The 25884-nt window shown below is 35.3% G+C and overlaps 1 long non-coding RNA gene across 1 annotated transcript in view; it reads right to left on the reverse strand.

Moving 5' to 3' along the window:
* The window catches only part of LOC106537997 (uncharacterized), a 219125-nt gene that overhangs the window by 165307 nt on the left and 27934 nt on the right, over positions 1-25884 (reverse strand). Inside the window, exon 2 of the long non-coding RNA XR_015696925.1 lies at positions 169-252. This is a non-coding gene — a long non-coding RNA (uncharacterized LOC106537997). The remainder of the gene's footprint in view (positions 1-168; positions 253-25884) is intronic.

Here is a 25884-nt window from a genome sequence, read left to right on the forward strand (position 1 = left end):
AATCAACTTGCTGTTCCAGTCAACACACTGCTAGAAATGCATGAAGCAATATCTGAAACACTCGTGGGAAAAAACCTAATCTTTGCAGAGTCCAGCAAGTCTGTTTTGCACATTTCTAATGATATTTATTCAGTCCACGTTGCAAGAGCAGGTAAAGCTCTTTCTCACCTTTGTATGTTCCTGCAGAGAATTCATTTTCCATGTGGGTAAATTTACAGGTGTTTTGTTGTTCCTGTGTTGTATTGCCTTAATCTAAATGGGAAGAGGGGAGACATTAATTAATAGATCACCATACTCCTATAACTCTTCCAAAGGTTTTACAATATAGATTAAAATCACCCAAAACAACAGTAATTACAATAATTACAGCAATTAAAATCCACAATAGTGTAACATCTTGCTTTGTGTCCTTCCTCCAGCAACATAAATAAATGAAAGTTCTGTGAAGCAATTTGGCCTTCATTACTGCCTAACTCTCAGGAAATAGGCCACCAAATATACCTGGATGAAATCATAGAGGTTAATACCATAATAGAAAAGCACTGGCCCTTCGATCCCACTGAACTCCATAGGGGAAACTTCCAACCTCCCTGCCTGGGAAGTTCAGACTGCATGGATACATTTTAATCGCTCTCTCACCCAAAACCTGGGTTCCTTCATTTAAACCAACTATAGCTTTGAGATACACTCCTGTGTTTAGCACTTTGCAAAGTCTTTTTCAGAGGTTACAAAAGCTTGAGTTATTGTCACCAGGATAGTAGCTATTTTCATCTGAGTAATCTTTTTTCCCCCTTCTCCATTCTTCAAGGAGATTAGTACTTTCAAATTGCAAGATAGATGTCAGGCCTCAGAGATAAACAGACAGGAAATATGACCAGATGAGCCAATTCTATTTTATTCTAAGGCTGCATTACAGAATCTTGTAAGTCTGAAAATACAAACCTCCTTCCATTACTTTTAACAGCCTGATAAATTAGAGCGGGTCCTTCCTAAATTTCTTTCTCTGACTGATAAGCTCTTGCAAGCTCCTCCCTCTCATGTATGATTGTTTCTAGGCAGAATCTCTTCCACTCATCCCTCAAGATCATTCCCATATACCAGTGATGGCTAACCTTTTTAGCCACATGTGCGGAAAGCATGTATGTACACACGACAGCGCACATGCACGTGCCCACACCCATAATGCAATGTGTGCATAACACACCCTGTGCATCCTGCACCTCTGTGCATGCAAACCCCCATGCTCCCCCATGCATGTGCGCACGCCCCCCGCACCCTGTTTTGGGCCTAGGAGGCCTACCTCCAGCCTCCTGGGACAAAAATGGAAGGGGGGGATCTGCACCACCTACACTCCCCCTTCACCTGTGAATGTGTGCGCGACCTCCCGTCTCCCACACATGCGCACATGACCCCCCTCCCCCCATGCATGTCTCCCACAGAGACCGAAAATCAGCTGGCCAGCGGGAGGTGCATGTGCATGTCCATTGGAGCTGAACTGGTTGATGGCTTGCATGCCCACATAGAAGCTCTGCGTGCCACCTGTGGCATGCATGTCATAGGTTCGCATCACTGACATATAACATCACAGGGGTCTCCAAAGTGGACAATATTGACTCCCAGGATTGTGATTATTATTAGTATTGTTAATAGTAGTAGTTAAAATATTATTTATTGAACTAATTTTATATAATCAATGTTTGGCGCTAATAAAGAATCCAAAAATTCATAAAGGAGTCAATGAGCGGAACATTTTAGGGATCTCTGCTACAGTTTAATGTTACTAAAGGACCAAAATCAGGTTACTTCTAAAGGGAACCCATCATGGAATGTTTCACATAAGGTCATCCTATCTGATACTGATGGTTATCAAACAATAGTAGTTTTCTCTCTATTAACAGGGTTCCATGATGGAAGTTCCCTTTCCTGCCATTATATACTATTCCAATAGTAGTAGAAAAATGTGCAAAGATTACTACCTAAATAGAATACTTCTACAGTATTTAGGACAATTTTCTGCACAATGGCTTTAAACAGCTTGTCTCCTTTTCCAATGCTGACAGAAAATGAATCCAGCTTAAGAAAAAGCTATCAGGAGTTGATGTTTTGGCAATAATACTGTCACTGATTCACATAGTGGTTACTATGGCTTCTGATTGGTAGGTTTCCTTTTTCTTTACTTTCTCCACTCCTGCTGAAAATAAGCACCAATTGCTTTCCTTTTGGTGGCAGATCTTTCAAAACATGCAATTTTTATTGTGTGAGTAAACAATATCCAGTAATTATAGAACCACACAATTGGAATTGACCTATCACAGCTATCATACAATTAGAACTCACCCATTCAACACTTCTAAAGGGATTGTTTCAATGCAAAATCAGTTGTTTTGAACTCAAAGCCTTGTCTTGAACTCTAAATGAAATGTTTTAAAACATTTGCACACTACTAACTGAATATAGTCAAGTCTTTGTTTTGGTCATCAACCTGCAAAGTTTAACTAAAGATAGATTTACTATTGTTCTTAAAAATGAGAAATAAATACAAAGATAACTTTTGTTAGTCAAAAGATTTCCTGGGAAGGATTTGATTATTTGACAGAAATAGAAACACTACAGACATAATTGCGCTACAAGTAAAAACTAGAGCTGCATCTTGCAAATTGTGGGCATAATTTAACATAGTTTCAAAGCTGTGAAGCTTTGTAGTGGCTTTTGAGTATCTTCAGTGGAACTGCAATGTCTGCTCATAAAAATGATAACAAATATCATTCTATTATTATTATTATTATACAATTGTATCACAGCGGCCAGTTGTTTCGCCGGATTTGGCATTGGTTACTAGTCGGGCCCCACCCAGGGGCCTAGGACGTCGTAACGTATTTTCGTAATATGCGTGCAGATCCAAGCAGTGCGGCTTTTTGCATTTGACTGATGGTGATTTTGTCAATTTTTAACTGTTTTAAATGTTGTTATTATTATTATTATTATTATTATTATTATTCTAGAAATTATGTCTAGATTTGTTTATTTAAATTTGTTATACTTGCACACTCAGACAGACTTTTAGACTTATAAAATCCAAATCAATAAAAACAGTAAAAAGCAAACAACAGACAAAATGAGGCTGTCTGCAATTAGCTTAGATCCAAATGTCCTTTATTCCAATATCCCATTTCCATCAGTAATCAGAGAGATGCTTTTACACACACACACACACACACACACACACACACACACACACACACACACACACACAGAGAGAGAGACCCTTGAGTCCAATTCACTGTATCAGATAAAAAAGTAAAATTAAGACATCCCTGATAGATGTCTATCCAGCCTTTCCTTGAATGCTATTAATATAAGGGAACTCAGCACTTGCTTAAATAAGTTGTTCCAATGTCAAACTTCTCTTATAATAGGAAAGTTCTTTCTCCCGACATTCAGCTGGAATCTGCCTTCTTCTAACTTAAGGTCATTATTTTGTATTCACCAGGTCAGAGGTACAACCTTCCAGTATATGTAGCACACAAGCATATTCACCTCCCAGCCATCTTTTTCTCAAGGCATCATATTGACTGAGCTCTGCATACTCAAAAGCTGATTCAGAAGTGCTCTGAACTTTGTCTATATATAGTACCTTTCTGCTCCCAATTAAACAGCTGTGACTTTTTCAGACTGCCTCATGAATCCTCCCCCATCCCATCCCCAGAATGTTAATACGTTACATGAATTCAATTATTAGAGTGGCACTTTTTAATGCAACCTTTAAAACTGCTCAGCCACCAAAGCTTAACTCTTCATGCATATAAAGTCCCATTGAGTGACCATGGCATAGCAGAGTTTCATAGCTATGCACATTTATCGACAGCTGCAACCAAAATTGCAGTCTAGAGTCTCTATCTATGAATGGGGGTGTATACTTTTCTATTTCTTTATATCAATTTATATGATGAGAATAAGGGGCAATTTTAATCAAGAGGCTGGAAAGCATGTTAAAGCAAGAGCTTAGCGTATTCTGAATGTATAAATTGAACTGAGCCAAATAGGTACTACGAAGCTAACTGTCAAGCCAGCCTCCCTCAGCAACCAAGAAATAAACCACTTAACTCCATTGCACAGAATTAAGAGTACTTTTACTGGTTATGAAAAGATAGCAGCTAAGTAAAGCAAGATCTGAGGCAAAAGCGTGCGAAACCATACATATCAATATATGACCCAACCCCCTCCCCCTGGTAACCCCAACCCATAGTCCAATCTGCAAATCCCTTAGGTGACACATGAGTTCCATCTTCAAAAAGCATCATCAGGTTGGTGTGCAGGACAGTTGGCCTTGGCCACCTCAATCACTATCTCCAGCATGCGCAGTAGATGGTGAGAAGAAAACTCCCTTTTTACAATCTCTCCTGTACTTAAAACTTCCCTTCCCAAATACCAGGCCCCCTCTTCCTGTTTCAATGGCAGCCGAAAGCAAATAGCGAAATAGAGGCTGACACTGACTATAAGGAATAAAGTCCAGTTTGCTATCGTTTTTTAAATCTACTGCATAGTTTCAAGGTCCAATGGAGGGGAAATGAAATAAGAGGCCCTACAAATGAAAAAATGGTCCAGGCCTAAGTCCCAAAGAATTTCAGCTCCAGGATCACAAAGCATAAAAGTTGTACAAGTAGTCCTCAACTTATGATCACAATTGAGTCCAAAATTTCTGTTGCTAAGTGAGATACTTGCTAATTTTGCCTCATTTTATGACCTTTCTTGCCGCAGTTATTAAGTGAATCACTGCAGTTGTTAAATTAGTAACAGGTTGAATGAATGGGTGAATCTGGTTCTCATTCAACTTTGCTTGTCAGAAGGTAACAAAGGTAATCACATGATTCTGGACTCTGCAACCATCATAAAAATGAACTAGCTGCCAAGAATCTGAATTTGATCACGTAACCATGGGGATGCTGCAACAGTCATAAGTGTGAAAAACAATTATAAGTCACCTTTTTCAGTGTCATCATAACTAAATGAACTGTTGTAAGTTGAGGACTACCTGTACTTTGAATTTCACCACAGTTTTGCTAGAAGGAGACCGTCTTGCCATTCACAGAAAACAAAGTGGGAAGATAGCTAGCAATGAGTTTAGATTGGTACAAGTCAGAGGTGGTATTCAGAAGGTTCTGACCAGTTCTGGAGAACTGGTAGTGGAAATTTTGAGTAGTTTGGAGAACCGGTAAATACCACCTCTGACTGGCCCCGCCCCCATCTATTCTCTGCCTCCCGAGTCCCAGCTGATCAGGAGGAAATGGGAATTTTGCAGTATCCTTCTCCTGCCATGCCCACCAAGCCACACCACGCCCATCAAGACATGCTCACAGAACTGGTAGTAAAAATGTTTTGAATCCCACCACTGGTACAAGTGCTGTGCTTGTCAGTACATTAATTCACTGATGTTGCCTAATTCAATAAGGAAACAACTGCAAATAAACAACCAAGCTGAGACAATTTCAGTTTAATCCAGAGCTACAGATATTCCTTCTATTTTATGTCAGCAGCATCAGAATAGTTGAACTGATTTTTTTCTAGTTCAAGAGGAATTGTTATTCGAAGTGCTCTGATTTAAAAGGATTTCTGTGTGTATCTGTTTCTGTGACTGAGGATTTTCCCCACTGAAGGAAACTGGTCTTCAGGTCTTGAAAGGGGCGTGTAACTTAACAGAGTTGAAGCTCTTCATCAATTCCTCAGCTCAAAGAAGAAAGATTAAATTCACAACAATAATCTTAGTGCAATGCACCAGAAAATTTATCACTCCAGCCTTCTCTCTTTGAGTATGGAAAGATATTTTTCTCCAGGAAGTTGTCCCTAGCATTTCAGAGATTGGAAGACTATAAAGGAATATTTCCAAACTTCTTCTGAGGACTTGGGCAAGTGAAAAATATTGCAGTGTGGAAATGCTCTTAGCCAACAGAAAATAATTCCACATTCTAATTTAGTTTGCATCTCAGCCACCCAGTATCCAAAATTCTATGAAGACATTTAAAATTTGGAACACATTGTTAACAGCATAATGTTTTTACAGTTGCTTATTATTCAACAAGTTATGCAGCAGTTTATTTTTTATTGAATCCAATTATGAATAATGTACACAGATTAATGAAGTATATGATAATTTAAGATAAAACATTTGTAGATCTAGGAAAAGATATTACAGTAATATACAAATCACAAGCCTGAATAGAAAATAAGATTTCCCTTAAAAATTCTCAATCAGAGTATTTGTTCATCCATTTATTTTTAGGGAGAAAAATCCAAGCTGAACTTCAATTCATATCAACTGATTACAACTTCTGGAACACAATACTATAGTTTTTATTGATTGAACCAGAGGTGAAATTGAGCAGCTTCTGGAGAACCGGTAGCAGAAATTTTAGTAGTTCGGAAAACCAGAAAATACCACCTCTGGCTGGCTCCAGAGTGGGGTGGGAATGGAGATTTTGCAATGTCTTTCCCCTGCCACGCCCACCATGCCATGCCCACAGAACAGGTAGTAAAAAAAATTCAATTTCACCATTGATTTGAACACAGAAAGCTGTATCATATAGATTAAACTATTTGTCTGTCTAGCCTTATATTGAGCACAATACAAGTAGTCCTCGGCTTACAACAGTTTGCTTAGTGACCGTTCAAAGTTATTATGACACTGGAAAAAGTGACTTAGGACCATTTTTCACACTTATGACCACTGCAACATATCCATGGTCATGTGATTTACATTCAGATGCTTGACAACTGGTTTGTATTTCTGAAGGTTGCACTGTCCTGGGGTCATGTGATCTCTTGTTATGATCTTCTGACAAGCAAAGTCAATAGGGAAGTCAGATCATGTTGCTAATTTAACAACCACAGTGATTCATTTAACAAATGTGGCAAGAGGAGTTGTAAAATGGGGCAAACTCACTTAGCAAATTTCTCACTTAACAACATAAATTTTGGGCTCAATTGTGGTCAGAAGTCAAGGATTACCTGTAAGTGACACTAGATTTCTATGGCTTCTACCTGAGATCTACTGCTACCTGACTTTTTTCAATGGAGATCTCTGGCATTGAACTTGTAATCTGCAACACAATTCTTCCACCTGATACTGTATATTTACCTAGTGAACCTCAGATAACCCAAAATATTTAGGATCTTGAAGAGGAAAAGACAAGTAGTATCTTCTCTGTTGCTAAAATATATATAAAAATGTGAACTCACTGCTCTTATTCAATACCTGAAAAATCTATTCCCTGAGGAAGACTACTTTACACAGCTGAAAGGCAGGGCCTGTTCTAAGACAGGTCTATTGAAAGACATTACATCTGGGAAGGTGTCATGCCACATTTGATGATATCCATTAAATAATAAACAAATAATACATTAAATTGGTCTAAAACAGAGGGTGAAGAATCTGAACTTCATGAGTCACATTACAGTCATCCAATCTATGAGAAAGCAAACTTTCTTTCGTGTTACAGTTGAAAAACACAGGTCACAAAAAAGAATACCATGAATACAATACAATTAATCATTTTACAATTAATGTGTAGATATGCCCAATCCAAGGGGGCGGGGGCTTCAGAACTACCACTCAAAATATTAGCATTTTATTATAACTGTGGTTCTTGGTTGCTTCCAAAATCCAATTTTAAAAAGCAGGACTATTGGCCGTATAGATCTGTCTGTCCCAATCTAAAAAATTACCAAGTTTACTGCAGTTAAGACTCAAGCCAAACGTGCCATGTATTGTAAACCACACATTAGTTTATAAAAATGGCAGCAGAGAAGATCCTTTGGCACAGATTTTGACTTTAGATTGCCTTAGGATGTCATTTTTCCCATGAAAATGTGATTTCCTCTCAAATAACATTCGGCGTCATGTCTGCTGTCTTCCTTTCCCATCTCTGCAAATTGTGGTTCTTCTGAACATCCTATTTCACAAAGCAGCAGCTGCAGAGCCTTAATATGTATCAAAGTGAAACGCCATCAAATAACTGGCTTTAACATTCAAATGACTTATTGGCAGAAACAGGTTTAAAAATAGGAGTTTTCATGATAAACAAACTCAGCCTCACAGGAAATGAGTGAGGAGCAAATCACAGAAAGTCAACATGTAAGATTTCTGGTGAAGCCCTAATTTTATTGTGTAAACATACAGCATTCTTATAAAATGGTTATTTCCACAGTCACACAAGACTCTTGGGAGTAGACCCTTTAAGTATCAGTTTTAGTAAATTAAAGAACTGAACACACAAACATAAGACTACAATGAATGTACTTACACGTGAGAGAAGTTAGATTGTCTATATATAATGAAAACTAGGCACAAAGAACAAAATCCAATGCAACAGAAAGTCAGCTTCCCCTTTTCCTTCCCCTGCTGCCTTCAAGACATCCAGATCAGATGGGGGAGGAAGATCCATATAGGAAAAGGGAGAATTGCCCCTTCCCATTCTATAGACAAGAAAGAAGAAACTATATACCTTTAGGAAATGAACAGAGCTAATGTTAGATTTGCTCGAATTTGCAGCTCCTTTAAACTTTGGATATAAACTTAATCTACTTAATAGACATTTGTTTATTTTTATGAGAGTTTTGTGTCTCTATTAATGATGGCCATTTGGACTTTAAAAAACATAAAAAAGAAAGAAATCACTATTCACCCGGGTGAAGATTTTTATTCCATTGACGGACATGTTAGTTTTTAACAGTTTACAGAGTCAGCCTATTGCCCCCAACAATCTTGGTCCTCATTTTACCCACCTCGGAAGGATGGAAGGATGAGTCAACCTTGAGCCTGGTGGGATTTGAACTGCCAAATTGCAGTCAGCCAGCAGTCAGCAGAAGTAGCCTGCAGTATTACCCTCTAACCACTGCACCACCACACAGAACTTTTCTTAAGAGAACTCTTCCTCTGGAATAGTTTTTCCTCAATTTTCATACTACTTGGACATAGATTTATCTATGATAAAGAGTTTGGATACAAAACCAGCATGTCTTGTGTCCCTAATATGGCTTCAAATAAACAATACATTTCATTTCTTCATATTTTGTAAGCAGAGTCAGAATGGAAAACAGAAATGAGGAAGTGTGGAAATTTCACCTGGAAACTCTGTGACCCAAAGATGGAATCTTGTGTATGTGGCATAAATGCCAAGTCTACCTTCCATATATCAGTTTTGTCAAAAAAAAAAAAAAAAAAAGGAAAAGGAAAAATGGTATATTTGAGATACATGTAGGAGGAAAAGCTCCTCTCCAAACCTCCCCCTTCAACTAAAAAAAGTATCTCGTGCTGCATCCGAGAAGCCACAAACAATTTCTAATATGAATTGTTAAGCCACTAACAGTAGAAATTATAGCAAAGCAGCCTGCAGAGCACCTAAGCAACTTTCTTTTTTAAAAAAGTAAAAAGTCCCTATGGTTGCAAGAGAAGTTTGAAAATATGAGAAAAATGTAATAAAGATCATAGGTCCCTCAAGAATATCCACACTTATTGTGGGTGTCTTCCTTTTAAAAGAGCATACTACAATTATTTTCAGGACAGCTCCTGTGTGTCTTATTTCTTAACGCTAAATGTAATTGCACAACTCTAATGTTTTGGGGAAAGACACATCTAAATTGTATCGATTGCTTGCATCAAAAAAAATTATGTATGACTTTGAAATATTGATTTCAAAAGTGTGGTCATCAAAACTAAGAAATCAACTGATTATACCATATCAACTAATAATGAAATGTAACATATTTAAACCATAGAAGGGTTGAGGCAGAAAGTGGTCATTACTCACTGGCTTACATTCAGTTAAATCCATTAAATCTAAATATATTTATGACCTCAAACTAAACATGATCTCAGACTAAGCTAATCTAATTAAAAAGAACTGAAGAAAAAAAATGCAACTTACTTCTGAAGGAAAAAGGGAACAATTCTATCACCAGAAAGCCCATGATTTAAGATTCTATTTTGATGGATTTTAGAATTTTTCCACACTAGTATTTTTGATGAAAGAAGCTTAAACTCAACTGTTTCAGTATCCCTAATATTTGATTTTTGTTACAAAACACGATGTTGTCCTTTGCTCAGACTAGTTTTGCTTGTTTGCCTCTCTTGTCAACAGGATATCCTCAATTTCATTTTTTAAAATAAATTTTTGCAACCATAAGAACAAATAATTACAACAAAAAGGATAAAAGTCATATATATGATGATCAGAAACCTGCATCCCATGGAGACAGACATACAGTATATGAGTTAGAGAGGCACCAAAAGAGAAAGAAATTGAAGCTGTAGATCTAGATCTTGTTACACTGCTGTTATCTCTTATCAAAGAGTTTTGCAGATTTCAGAAGCACCCCAAAATCCAGCAAAGTTTTAGTAGCCGACTGAAGATCCCACAAACCCACCTTTTACATTGACTTTATTCCCACAAAGGAATGTATTTATAACTCTTAATAATAATGTGCTATTCAAGATTTGAGTTCATTTAATACAATTGGTATTAAATATAACAATGGCGCCTCTTTGCCCTGCTAGTTTTTGTTGTGAAGAAAGGCCATTGTCCCATCAATGAAGTGCTTTGTTGCTAGGATAAAATTGATCATTAATATCAGTTTCCAAACTGAGGGAAAGTTTAAATGAAAAATAAGAAATTATTTTATAATATGGATAGGACTATCCAACATTTAATGGGTTAGAAATGAAATAAAAAGTTATATTCATTCCCAGTAAATTGTGGAATACTATAATCTCTCTCCCTCTCTCTTTCTCATTAAACTCTTTGTGAAGAGAGTCTGAGAAAGAAAATGTTATGCTTAAGAAAAGTCTTCCATTTCTTTCAATATTCTATCATTTTCATGAAGCTTTGGGAGATTAATTTTTCCTTTTTTACTGTTTCCAACAGTGTGTTTTGAAATTGGGAAGATATTTTTTCCTCTGCAGCATGAGCGTTCTTTTATCTGTGATAACATTCTACACGGCGGGTGCTGAATTATGAGAGTTAACATCTGCCATCCTACATCCTAAAGACAATGCAGAATATCTTTGGTTGGTTTTTAGGGGGTTTCATGGGCATATGGAAAGATCTCAGAATTCTGAGCCAATGCTGCAACATGTCTAGACTTCAAAGGCTTCTTGCTTCTGAAAAGGTTAAACAATTTTCCTAGCGAAACCAAGTGTGGGTTGTGAAAGACTCATGTTAAATGAAGAAAATTTTCCCCAAGGGCTATTCATTTAGTATCACCAAAAGTCATCAAGTTTCGGTTTCAGTTATTTGTATTTATTTGTAAAAACAAAGATAAAAGTAGAAGAATGAAAACAAAAATCCAATATTGATTTTTATAGTCTACAACTATTTTATTTCAGCAACACACTACAAACTTTTAGTTGAAAACTATTGTTTCTTTATACTTTGGAATATCTGTGTCCTTGTTTCTAGATAATGATTTATAATGAGGAAAAATAGCAACTAGAAACGTGTTTTCTGTTTTTGATTATGTAAATATATAATTAATACAATTTAATCATATACCAGTAGTTTTTCATTTTATTATTAGCTATTCCCTTCAATTATAGCAGACAATATGTGAGGACACCAAAATAAATATTAGATAATTAAATTTGTGAGCAATCACAGTTGTAATTGTACAATCAAAAGTGGAATAAATGTTTCATTTAAATCAGAGTACAGGAATGATATCCAACTTCAATATAAATGTGTTTGAAGTATTTTAAGATATTCAGTAAAAAGAATTTGAGCACAAAGGAGATTGCTGAATATGTAACTGAGATTCTCAGAATTCATTTCTTTTCTGATAAGGGCAATTCATCAAACAACATCTAAATACTAGAGGCTCTTTTCAGTGGTTAGTTCGATTAGCAAGGAGGGGAATCGTTTATTTGTGTGTGGGTATGTACACACACACACGCACACACATGAAAAGTGAAGAGGCAGAGCAACATCAAAATAGTCACATACCTATATACATATCTACCTCTAGTGGTCTTTCTGCTTTTTATGTGCTGTTTTTGTTGTAATTCTATTGTTTGCTTCTCTTATCAGTTTTATCTATAATTTGTGGGCACTTTTCTCAAGCTTTTAGCAGAAGACATTGTGTTCCTAAACTTCTTGCAATATGTGAAATACTGTACAGTGTACTCATTCGGTGGAAAGCCACAACTTTTGAGAAGGTTGGGTAGATGAGATTTGAATTCAACACATATGGAAGTACTAGTTTGGAAAAGGCTGCTACAGTTCAAGAGCTTAATTTTTCATCTTAATCTTGAAATAAGAAGTAGATAATGCAAGAAATCTAAATTATTGCATATTTAATTTTTTGCATTCCAAATCAATGTAAAGCTATTTGCACTTCCCTAATTTGCCCCTTTTTCTGAATAGTTCAAAATGTTTGATTCAATTTGTATCCTTCATATAATCATTAGTAGTTTAGTATCAACATAATTGAGTTTTCATTTTAAATTAAGCTACATCTCAAAATCTATTTTTACTGTAATTTTACAATTACTCACAGTACTCGTATTAGTATGAGAAGTAATACATGTAGTGTATATTTAGAAATAAATATCTTTTAATCAAATATGGAAAAATATTATATTATTTAAAGGTAAATAAAAATCAAACAAACCAAATACAAAACGATACAATAATTTGACCAGTTGAAACAAAGAATTTTACTGTTTAACTTCTAGTTAACTGATCTCTTTTTTTCTGCACTAAACAACTGTATTAGTAACCAAAATACAACAAACTAAATAACCACTTTTCTTTGTAACTTAGAAGTAATACTACTGAGAAAAAGATAATCAATGACTTAAGAAAAGTACCTACTATGAAAATCCAATTCCCAGCTAAGCAACACTTGAAGCAATTATTTTTTTAAAATTCAACTCTTTAAAACAGTTTGTTCTCCCACGCTCTGTCTTGGAGTGAGTAAGACAAAATGACACATTCTGAAACTATTCACTAAAGCTCCCATTTCTCTAATAACTAAAGTTAAAATTAAATTAAACTGTCTCTGAAATGTTCAAAACAGGATTCTAAAAGTGAATGCAGTTAAATTCAGAGCAAGCTAACCCAGAAATCGTGGTATTCGACAATCTGATTTCTTTTTCTTTGTTGCTGAGTTTAGGGAAGATTTTTTTAAAATTCTCCAATCACTATCTGTTTTTCTTGTGATTATTACTAATGAAAGATTAACAATTTGTCAAGGTAAAATTAGCTGAATGACAAACTTTGTAAGTACATGCATAAGCTTGAAGGTGCAAGTTGGAGTACAGAGGGGCTAAGTTACTGTACTATGCATACACTTTATCTACTCATGCCTCAAAAATAAAGAGAAGCAATGTAACATTATACTCCCTCATGTTTCTTCTGCTGCTGATATTAACTATTTAGCCAAAGCCTATTTTTCTTTTGTTACCGATCAGCCAGGGAAACAAAGGATTTATCTATACAATTATAATACAATGAAAATAAATGCTGCATTACGATAGTTAAATAAACAGAAGCTAGGCTATTAAGTACCCCTAGCAAACTATATTCATGAAGTAATAAAATCAACAGTAGTGACTGCAAAGACGAAGTCCTACAGTTTAAAGTGAAAGCTGGTAGTATCTTAATATATTTCTGAGTTCTTCCACCCTTTTTTGAACATCCCACATTATTAAAATTGCAAAACACTGTGCAGATTGTTTTGACTAATTTGTTTCTTAAAACATATACTGCAAATGTGAATGTATTACTTTGCACATACTGTACACAATTTACCTACCCCCATTCTTAGTAAGAACAGAACTCAGCATGACTGCATAATCATAATGTGTAAGTGCTCTGCTGTCAACCTGAAATGCTCCAGAAAAATTTCAACACTTTGAAGTACAAGGAGAAAATAATAAATAGCTATACTATAAACTACAAATGGGTGAAGTTTATTTTTCAATTTCCAATTAAAATATTATTCCATATTTCAGAATACCTCTAGGAATAAGCTAAATTCAGAACAGTAACAAAGAACAATTTTATTAATTGCTTATTAAGAGTACAATTTTTAAAAAGTAAGAAGACCAGAGATTCCTGAACACCGCTATATTAGTGGATCATATATAATAATTGATATGTACAAAAACATATGAATACTAGATGATTAGCCTAATTAGGATAAACACCTCCTAATTATCCTTGGTTTTACCTAATCTCTACTGAACTCAGAAGGTTTTATTTCTGAATAGCAATGTTTAGGACTGCACTATTATTCTACGATCCGTATGAATTTTTAATAAGTCACATCCAAATATGTTTAAAACTAGTATTTTGATTCATTAAGCATTCCCTGTTACATGAGAGAGGAATCCCTTTTTAAAGATATTGTTTACTTTCAAATACAGCTTTTATTTTGGAAGGGAGCACAATCTGATCACTGTAAACTGAATAGAATTTTTTCTACTATTTTCATTTAACCACATAGTTCGATATAAAATTGCTTGATTGGAAAAACAAAATCAGGAGAGATAATTCAACCATCTGGATATCAATTATAATATCCTGGTTTCAACAATAAGCACTAGAAAGATTTAATCAAAGACTGATTCAAATAAAGATTACAGGCACATTAAATTAACTAAATTTAGTACATCACACTCAATTCAATGAAGCTTACATTTAAATGATTTTGTCCCAATCCAGCCACAAACACATTAAGGAAAAAAATAGTAATAAACTATTCATAAATGTGTAATTCATAAATGTGCAATAACGACCCCAAGGAATCAGTGAGGTTTTCTCTTATGTAAATTTCCTTAAGATTGTAATAGGCAATTTGAAAGTATGTAGATATAATTCATCCTTTATTTGCTTCTAATACTTGCATTTGTAATTTCCTAAATCAATTATATTAAATATCAATTAGTTAATAGGGAGATATATGAAATGCTTGTGGATATAATAAATATATAATAATATATTTGTTATATTATTATGTAATATAATATACATAATAAAAATCAATCTCTTTTCCAATCTCTTTAAAATACTATCTGACTTCACTCAATTCACACTGATACATTCTAAGAAAGATCAAGGATTTGTAGGTGGAATGCCATTTCTAAAAATGAAAGCTAACTGCATTATCAAAAAAGGATTTTAAAAAAATGTAAAAGCTTTTCTATTAAGCCAAATTTCATTTTTGCATACATTTGGAAAACAGCAGTGGTATGAAGTTATATTGAAAAAGTATTTTTAAAAGTTTCTTACTCACTTCGGTAGCTTTATAGTAATATGCTGTACAGACCTTACTCATTCTTTACCACACCAACCCTGTGTGTGGTAGACCACTACTTTTGTCTATTTATTATCTAATAGTAGACAGTGAGGTACTGTTCAAATGCTAAAGACCATATGATGGGGAAAAAAATTTAAAAAACAGATCTAACAGATAATATACTGTATATTTGGTTATATCAAATATGAATAAGCTAACTCTAGAATAAATATTCCAAGAATAGAAGTTCATATTCAGTATTATAATGAATGCGAACTCTGGTTGGCCATTATTTATTATCTATTTCTTTATTAGAGCTGATATACTGATTCATTTCAGCTTCGGCCAAACAAAAAAATTTGTTCATGAAGGCTCCACATCTTTCAATCAAGATATGAGGCTAACCTGGAAGTCAAGAAAATATAATTTGCTTCAAGTGCAATTTCTGTGAGTAACTTATTTTTAAATCTGTTGTTGAACAACTGTCAAATAATGCACGGGTTGTCGATCTTTTAATCAAAGATAGCTGAAAACAAAACTGAGAAAAACATCTTGTGGCTTGACTAGAGTTATATTAAATGTCTTTCTTTCAAAAACATTTGTGTTTTAATGAGCAGTAGCCTTTTAGAGAATACGCTATATGTACCTGACATTTAAAACGACACACCCAAGTGTCTATATTTATCTTTAGATGAAACCTCACTTCGAGCTCCTGCCAGTTTCAAATTTAGAAAAGCCTCTACATTACCCCACTGAAATGAAAAAAGAGAAGGAAAGAAAAGGCATGGTGGAAAAAAGATCCTGTAGAACTCTATTTAGTGCAAAAAAGGCTTGTCAGCTTTGTTTTTTTTTTTAAAATTTGAAGCAAAGATGTAAAATACTGTTTGTTTGTTTGTTTGTTTGTTTGTTCAGTAACTGCCATTTTTGGGATGTAATATTATATTATATTCAGACAAACAGCTGCATAAAGTTGTACCTGCAACAAATAAAGATGGCTGGGCAATTGGGACTTTTTTGTACTAAAATAGACTAACCCTTTATCCACTTCTGAGTTCTACAGCATAAAAAACTGGCACCAGATTAGAGATAAAAATGTTCCCATTAGTCTTTGCATTGATAATAAACCAATCTTTTTCCATCAGAGTCCTTTTCCTTTTTTTTTTTTTAAAGCAGCTTTAATAAAAATAATCTGAATCACGTTTCTCCTTGTTCACTAGGAATTGCTTTTCTTTCATTGGTAAACAGTTAAGTAGTTTCTAAACTTGTATGACATAGTCTATTTCATAATGCCGCACATTGCTACTTGATGGGGGGTGGCAACCCATTTTATAAAGTTATATAAAGGACGTACCGACGTTGAAAGCTTGAAAGATGGTCTTACTATGTATGTTTAATAATATCATTGGCATTAAAATGGAACATTGAAATATTGAATAACTACTCTAAAACAATCATGCATATCAATGCTAGGATTATATAGGTTTGATTAATGTAACAACTATTATCATCATCATCATCATCATCATCATCATCATCATCATCATCATAGCTGTTTGTATCAAAATGAATTATACCCAGATACCACACTGTTCATGTATTGATATTGATGTAAAAATAAAAATCCAATAAAACTTAAAATATAATAATAATAACAGCAGCAACAACAGTTACCTTATACCTTAGCAGTTCCTAGGTCCTTGGTTAGGGCTTGAGCTGTTGAGCTACCAACCAGCCCCAAAGGCTGTGAATCTCACCAAAGAGTAACATAATAATAATAATAATCATCATCATCATCATCATCATCATCGAGAGTACACCAACAGAGTTAGGAAAATTTTGAAATCTAAATTGAATGGTGGAAATACAATCAAGGCCATAAATACCTGGGCAATACCAGTTATAAGATACACAGCTGGTATAGTTAACTGGACACAAGCTGATTTGGACCTTTTGGACCGAAAAACCAGGAAACTAATGACAATGCACTACAGTTTACATCCACGTGGTGATACTGATAGACTCTACCTGCCCCGAAAATCAGGTGGCAGAGGATTATTACAAGTGAAGCAAACAGTTGAAGAAGAAAAACATGCACTGGCTGATTATTTAAAAGAAAGTCAAGAACATCTATTAATCGAAGTAAAGAACAAAAATCTACTGAAGGCCCAACAGACGAAACAAGAATACAGAAAACATGTGATAAAATCAAGAATGGAGAGTTGGCAGAACAAAGCACTGCATGGCCAATTTCTGGAAAAAATAAAAGATAAAGTGGACAGTGAACAAACTTGGTTATGGTTAACAACAGGTACATTAAAGAAAGAAACAGAGTCACTAATCCTGGCTGCGCAAGAACAAGCTATCCGCACAAATGCCATTAAGGCCAAAATCGAAAAATCCTCAGATGATGCCAAATGCAGACTTTGCAAAGAAGCTGATGAAACTGTTGATCACATACTCAGCTGCTGTAAAAAAATCACGCAGACTGATTATAAATTGCGGCACAATTCAGTAGCACAAATGATCCATTGGAATTTGTGCAAAAATTATAATATTAAAACAGCAACAAACTGGTGGGAACATCAGCCTGAAAAAGTCACCGAAAATCAGATGGTCAAGATCTTGTGGGATTTCCGTATACAAACCGACAAAATACTGGCGCATAATACACCAGACATCACACTGGTTGAGAAAAATAAGGTCACAATCATAGACATCGCAATACCAGGTGATAGCAAGGTCGCCGAGAAGGAACATGAAAAAATCGCAAGATACCAGGACTTAAAAATCGAAATTCAACGACTATGGCACAAACCAGCAGTGGTAATTCCAGTGGTAATTGGCACACTGGGTGCTATTCCAAAAGCACTGGAATTACATTTAAAACAGTTAAAAATTGACAAAATCACCATCAGTCAAATGCAAAAAGCCGCACTGCTTGGAACTGCACGCATATTACGAAAATACGTTACGACGTCCTAGGCCCCTGGGTGGGGCCCGACTAGTAACCAATGCCAAATCCGGCGAAACAACTGGCCGCTGTGATACAATTGTACAACAACAACAACAACAACAACAACAACAACAACAATAATAATAATATGTGGGACTTTCTAATCATTTGGAGCACAACATGCCAGATCATCATTTGGAGCACAACATGCCAGATATCATGGTTGTAGAGGGCCAAAATGTACAATTTATTAATATCGCTGTTCCTGGAGATGCCAGAGTCAAAGAAAAAGAACTAGAAAAAATAATATTGCGACCTGGCCATCGAAACTACATGGCTATGGATGAAGCATGTAACAGTGATACCCATTGTCATTAGGGCACTTGGCACCATGTCCAAGAATTTTACAAGATAAATCAACAAATTGTAGCTTCTTGCAATAACACCAGAGGAACTGCAAAAAACTACGCTACTCGGAACATCTTATATTTTAAAAAGGTAATTGGTTGATACCTAGGATGCTGGCACCAAGCCGTATCAACCATTATCATAATTTTAGGATTTATCTCCATTCTTTAGTAACACAGCCTCATATAATATTACAAAATCTGCTCCATTAATATTGAAGGTACTAATTAGGCCAGTTTTCCTCAAACTGCAAATTTAATAAAATTAGGCAGACCATCCTTAAATAACAGGATAAAAGAGAGAAAACAAGATGACATTCTAAAATGTGGCAAATATACTGAATTCAAATACATTTAATAAGAATTTAGATAACTAAAATTCTTAGTTATCAGTGAAACAATATAATTAAAATAATGCTTTAAAATGTACGATAATATCTTTTCTAAAAATAGGAAAAAAAATAACATCTCACTTGGACAGATAGTTTTGTATATGCAGTTTTGGAATGGTGTTCCTATTATCCCATTATCCTTCTTTAGTGTAGGACAAAAAGGATATAGATCAAATCTATTTTGGAAAGTGAAATGTTATTTCTTCTAAAGAATGTTTTGACCTTTACTCAGTAGAATTAGTTATAAACACCACAAAAGAAACAAGTAAATAATAAATACTTTTCACTGGCATTTGCTCTGTGTACTAATATTCTCTGTGTGTAAAAATATTCTTCCAGAAAAAGAAGTTTCTGATACAAAGCATTGTAGGGTAAGGAGTCAAAGTAAACCCAAAGTCATTTGCACAATTAGCAAAAGCTTGGATGGGCCTCTAAATAGATAAGCCACCAGAATTGCTTGACTGTGAGATGGGCGACATATAAATGTAATTATACGGGTGGGGGAGGGGTTTCTACTCATTCCATCAGCTAACTATGAATGAAATTAATACCACTTTATAATGCCTTGATAAGGCCACAATTGGAATACTGCATTCAGTTTTGGTCGCCACGATATAGAAAAGATGTGGAGACTCTAGAAGGAGTACAGAGAAGAACAACAAAGATGATTAGGGGACTGGAGACTAAAACATATGAAGAACGGTTGCAGGAACTGGGAACTCATTTGTCTTAGAAATAAACTAAATAAATAAAGTTTAATATTGGGACAGACAATTAGAGGCATATGCACGCCTGGGACCATGCTTGTAGTCCCTGAAACCCAGTAAAATATTTGATAAAAAATTTGGTAACAAAAATATCAATTTTCAGCAAAAAAATTCTTTCTCTCTCTGTTTACCCCTTTAATGAAAATAAAGTAACAAAGCAAGGTAGTTAGTCTCCTCTGAAGCAATACTTCTATTTGGCATTAACACCCCCCCCCCCCCGCCGCCCCTGACTGCTCCAATAACACCACTGTATTATCACTACAACCTTACAGATCTTGGAAGCTAAAAGAATAACAAACTAATAAATGTATGCTCCCTACCCTTTGATAAATTGATGGATAGGGTATTATCAGACTAAAGGTTTTAATTTACTGCCACAAGATTAAGGGATACCTTATATCAACTAATATTTTTGCTAACTCTGCATATTTTTTCAAACAACTAACGAAAGCCTCCAAAGTAAGAAGCATTAGAAACATTGAGATGTGATGTGAGATTATGTGTATGCATGTTGGTGGACCTGTTTCAATCAAATAAACAATCCATCTGGAGTAAGAAAGGAGCAGCAATGCTTCATATACAATAGTATCTATCACCTGTTGTTTTTTCAAATAAAATTTACCTTAAATTTTTTTAAAAATCTGTTAGCCAATTCTGTGAAGGCCACATTTTTGGTTGATTAGTCTAAAAATTAAAGATCTAGGCTCAATGTTTAAGTATAAAGAACAAAAATGACTAGGCATGTCTTACCACACCCCCTTACAAATGACACTTTTCTTCTCTCACTTTATAAATAAACTGTCCTGGTTTCTCTTTCCTTTGTGGAATTCCAAATCTCTACGCCTTCTTTTTCATTCTGAAAGATTATTAACATGAAAAAATTACGTGGGAGGGATGATTTTGAAAGGCAATGGTATAAACATTGCCTTAATGAGTGGGAAGTTAAACAGGTCTGTAGATGGTTAGTAAATATCACTGTCCTAAAAACTTTTGGCAGTGCAGTAAAGTTTCTTTCATAGGCAATTTTATTGCCTACTAGAATGATCTGGAATGCTTTGTTAACATATTCCCTCATGTGTTTCCTCACAGAATTCTAATTGTTCTAAAATGTATTCATTTTCTTTTATCCATGTTTTGGCAACCTTTCGCTGAGATATATGACAGTATATAAAGCAAAAGTACAACCTTTAGGAATCTCCTCCCCCTGACTTGCAATCCACTAGGGATTCTGAGAAACCCCATTCTGTCATCTACCACAAACATTTGGTTTCTGCTTAGACCTAACTCTTTGAAGAAGCGAATGCTGATCTTCGCATGGATTCGCACTGCAGCTGATTAACACTGCACTTCAGAGGCAGTTTAATGAATTCATCTCATTAAAGCAAGTGTGTTTGGGGGCTGGTTGACTTTTCCTAAAATGTCTTATGATTTATGTAGCAGCAAATTATACAATGATAAATGTGCCACAGTAAAGAGGTGGTGTATCTCTCCCCCAGTAAAATTCATTTTATTTTAATACCAACTTTTGTGCATGCATTACTGCAGTGTTTTTTTCTTAAGTGGTAGAAAGTTCTCAGTACAAAGTTTGTGCATTATAATTATCACTAGTGTACATTCACTTACAATATCTTAAGTGTTCTGGGGCTTCTCAAAAATACTCTGAATAATAAGATGATACAAAACACCGTAAAAGGAAGATAAACCATCAATTCCGATGAAAAGTAAAAAGAAAAATCAAATTCACTGCATCCTACAAAATCAATTTAACAGCTCAATCTAGTACAAATGCAACTTCACATGGGAAAAAAAAATCAATGACTGACAGCGCTATCTAGTGCTCCAAAAACAGAGTTGGCAACAAAAGTTTAAGGCAGAAAATTAGCAGCATTAAAAGAGGAAGCAGCAGCTTGCATTATAAAACACACACTGTGTGGCCTGGGAGAGAAATCATGGGAGTTGCTGCTGGTGATGGCTGGAGAAGGCTGTTATAACTTATTGTTAGAAGCAGGAGAAAGGATGGGTTGTTGTCAGAGACAATTAAATATACAATAATAATCTTGACATTTATTATAAACCATGTCAATTCAGTGATCTTTATGTGCCAAACTTGGGGTAATTTCCATTCTTTGTTTTAATGTTGTGCACAGGCTGGTATTCTAGAGTAAAACTATGGTCCTGCAATGCGTTCCACACACTTTCCTTTCTTCAATGTGCTTTGAGATCCAGACTGACCGCAAGGCATTCAGAACAAAGAAGAGGATGATGGAACAGGGTGCTTTGCTTTCTAGATAAACACAAATCGCTTGAAAAAAAGAGGAGGGAGGAAAGAGTGGAGAGCTGGGGGGGGGGGGGAGGAATCCCAAAAGGGAAGGGTAGTCAGCACTTCTATGTTTTCTTGACTTTTGCCTGGTTTCAGAGGCAAGGGATATTTTATACAGCTTGGATGTTGAAGCTGTGTGTATTGAAGCTTTGTGTACTGGGCATAGCTTGTCTACTTTTTGCGTGAGTTTTGGAGAGGGAGCATGAAGACATAACTGTCTGGGATTTGGTAAAAAGGTAAAGGTTCTCCTGCACTTGCATGCTAGTTGTTTCCAGCTCTAGGAGCGGTGCTCATCTCCGTTTTTAAGCCAAAGAGCCAGCACTGTCCAAAGACTTCTCCGTGGTCATGTGGCCAACATGACTAAATGCACAGGACGCACAGAGCACTGTTACCTTCCCACCAAAGTGGTCCCTATTTTTCTACTTGCATTTTAATGTGCTTTTGAACTGCTATGTTGGCAGAAGCTGGGACAGGTAACGGGAGCTCACTCTATTACACAGCGCTAAGGATTCGAACTGCTGAACTGACAACCTTATGATTGACAAGCTCAGTGTCTTAGCCACTGTGTCCCTTGAGCTTTACAGTATCTCAAAGTTCTGTGTAGCCTGCTGTGACTGTATGTGCTATTAAAGGTTGTGTTTTTGTGTATTTTTTCTAAGAAATTTATTGGGGGGGGCAGTTTGCTTCTCTCCTCTTTTTGTGCACTTTTCTCTTCTAGAATATTCCCAGGAATTTGGGATACATTGTCTTTTGTGTGTCTATATGTGTTTTCCCAGCTCACAAAAAGAAATGGGCGGCGGGGGGGTGTTTTTCATGTTTTGGAGATAAGTGATAATATGTTTCTGTAAGCATCAGCAACAAAAAATATTATCATTTTAAATAGGTAATTGGTTGAGCAGTGAGGTCAAATCTGTAGTCTGTCATTTGGAACACTAAGTCAGTCTCCACCTTGTACTATTTTACTAGTCAGGCTTCATGGCTGGCAGACACTTTTGAAATTACCACAATAGTTTATCAAATTATATACAGTATTATTTCATGGGCTCTAAAAATGTGGATATGTGCATTAAAGAAACACTAATGTGAGCTATTCCAAATGACAAAATCTACCAACTTTCTATTTTAATGTGAGTTCTGTATTTAAAAGTCCAAAGTGTCCTCAAACATTTAGCTTTTGGAATGTCTGTTGGGTTAAGGTTAAGGTGGGAGAGAAGCAGCATTTCCAAAGCAAGGAGAAAGGGAGAGGTGTGTTCAGCTAAAGCTATTTAGAGGAACTTTCTCATACATGCTTCTTTTCACAGCTTCTGTGTGGTTGACTTGAAGTATCTTTGTTGGCAGATAATCCAACAAAGGAAGAACTAAGATGAATAGCAACAACATGCCCTCAACCACTTCTAGTCAAGTGTGCAAGTGCAAATGTTAACTCGTGGATTCACTCTTTTTTAAAAGCAGGTTTCCAGGTCTTGTGGCTGAATTAATATATGTTTGAAAGAATGTGGCAATGATTGTTGAAATATTCAAAGTCAAAGAGATGCATGAATAAAATTCCCATTCCCAGAGATGAAGAGATTCTGTGCCTTGATTCATAGCTCTTATTTCATCACGATGGCTATCAAATTCAGAAAAAAGTAATGCAAAAATAATGACAAAAATATAGAATGCCTAGAAAAAACTTCTTTTGCAGCATACACATAAACACATGTAATTCTTGTACAAGTTAAATTAATCCTAGAACTCCATTCCAGAAAGTGTACAGATATACAGTCATCTGTCTTACTCACTCTATGCAAGTTCCAGGCCATCTATGTTTACCATACTAAAAATATCTATATATTTCAACTAATCTACAGGAATAATCTCTTTAAAACTGTCAATAAAGGATGAGACCAACAGAACATTGCATTAAGATACTGTAAGCCCTCAAAAACAGATCCCCTAATAGTTTCCATAGTTCTTTTGCTTAGCATACTTCAAATAAAAATTGTTTAGTGAAGAAAGCCTAAACTGTAAAGAATAGAAACCCTAACATGGTCTCTTTAATTCTAAGGTGTCAATAAGTAATTGCTATGATGTGCCATCAAGCTCGTGTTGACCCATAGCAACCACACAAAATTTCTGCAGGATAATTTGTTTCCAATCAGGTCTTTCAGGTTTTCCAACGGTGCACCCATTATTGCTGATGGGATTAAGATTAAAATGACTTTGATTGCAATTATTATAGAGGCTTAGAGTAAATCTATATCACTGTCATAAGATTCCGTTGCACTTTACTAAAAATTCTATTCTGTTTTGAATAGTTGCACCCTTATAACTGTATCAATAAACATCTTCCTTGCTTTAGAAGATAAGAAAATGTAAATTACTTTTTTTTGTTTACAATATTCTTGACAAGAAAACACAAAAGGTTATCCAGACAAAAATATACAAGACAGCTAATAGCAGAATCTGTGAAGCATGTGTCTTAAAAGTATCAGTGATTTAGCACTTTCAGGTTGGTTTTTCGTTCCGAATAAATACAAATCAGCTGGTTTTCTTAACATATGCTGAATAATATAGATTCTCTTAACTACAAAGGAGAGGGGGGAATGTTACAGAGAAAATTATAAGGAAAACAAAATATCATTTCTGAAGAAATGTTACAAGAAAATTCCCCTTTACAGAAAGTTACCAGATTGCACATTTGTTTTGTAAATTCATAACTGGTGCAACTGCATTTATTGCTTCAATTTATTGCTTTATCACCAATCCTGGTGGATAAAACAAGGCACGCTTCGAAGAGCATGAAAGGGGGAGCACAAATAGCAGGAGGGAGCAGGATATAGAAAAAAACACCACTTTCTACAGCACAGCTACTAATATGAAGTTACATTGGAATATCTGAGTGGCACCCTGTTAATTCCGTAAGTACATTCCAACCACAGGGGGCTCTAAGAACTATGAATCCAGGAGATTGCAAATGGTAAGAAGGAAATATATAAATTTTACCCTGTGAAATTTTATCAAGATAGCAGAACAACTATGCAATGAAAGTTTCATCTGGAAATACCTCTATTCATACCTATTTCTTTTGTTTTATGAAAGAAACTACTTCCATTCTTCCAAAAAACAGTATGTTGTGGAACAGGCATATATGGAGGTGTGTTTGATAGCATTCACTCTAAGACAGAGAGCAACAGCTCAACATTATAAGTTGATTATTCCAGTGCAGGTTTATTTTCTGCTCAAACTACAAAGCACTTTGTGCTATATATTTACATACATGTGCTATGCCAATAGTATCTTTCTGTTTGTTCAAATGTGAGGCTGATACTTGTATCTTCATGTATTTTAAAACAAAGCAAAAAAAAAACCTCCAACAAGCAATAGAGAGAAAGGGATGATCAACTATATCCCATCCCAATCCAGGATGTAAAATATTTAGTTCAAGACAATAACAATAACTTAAACTTTATGATTATACTTTAATGCAAATTAGCACAATTGTAAAATTATGCTTAAAATGTTTAATCATATTTATATTTTTGTCCTAAGTATTATTTAGATAAGAGGCCAGCTGGAAATATCAGGCAGTAGACTACTAAGGAAGTAAAGAAAGCAAAAACCAAACGATGGACACCAACAACTCTTGCATTTTTGCCAACCCCCTCCCCCAACCTTTCTTGGATATGAGCTTCAACCTCAGGCAACATATATCACAGATATACCAATAGCAATATCATTTAGACTTATATACTGCCTCATACACTCTCATACTGCC

Source organism: Thamnophis sirtalis, unplaced genomic scaffold (genome assembly GCF_051295495.1).
Source record: "Thamnophis sirtalis isolate CommonGarterSnake01/CBP01778 unplaced genomic scaffold, rThaSir2_p1.2 scaffold_6, whole genome shotgun sequence".
NCBI lineage: Eukaryota > Metazoa > Chordata > Lepidosauria > Squamata > Natricidae > Thamnophis > Thamnophis sirtalis.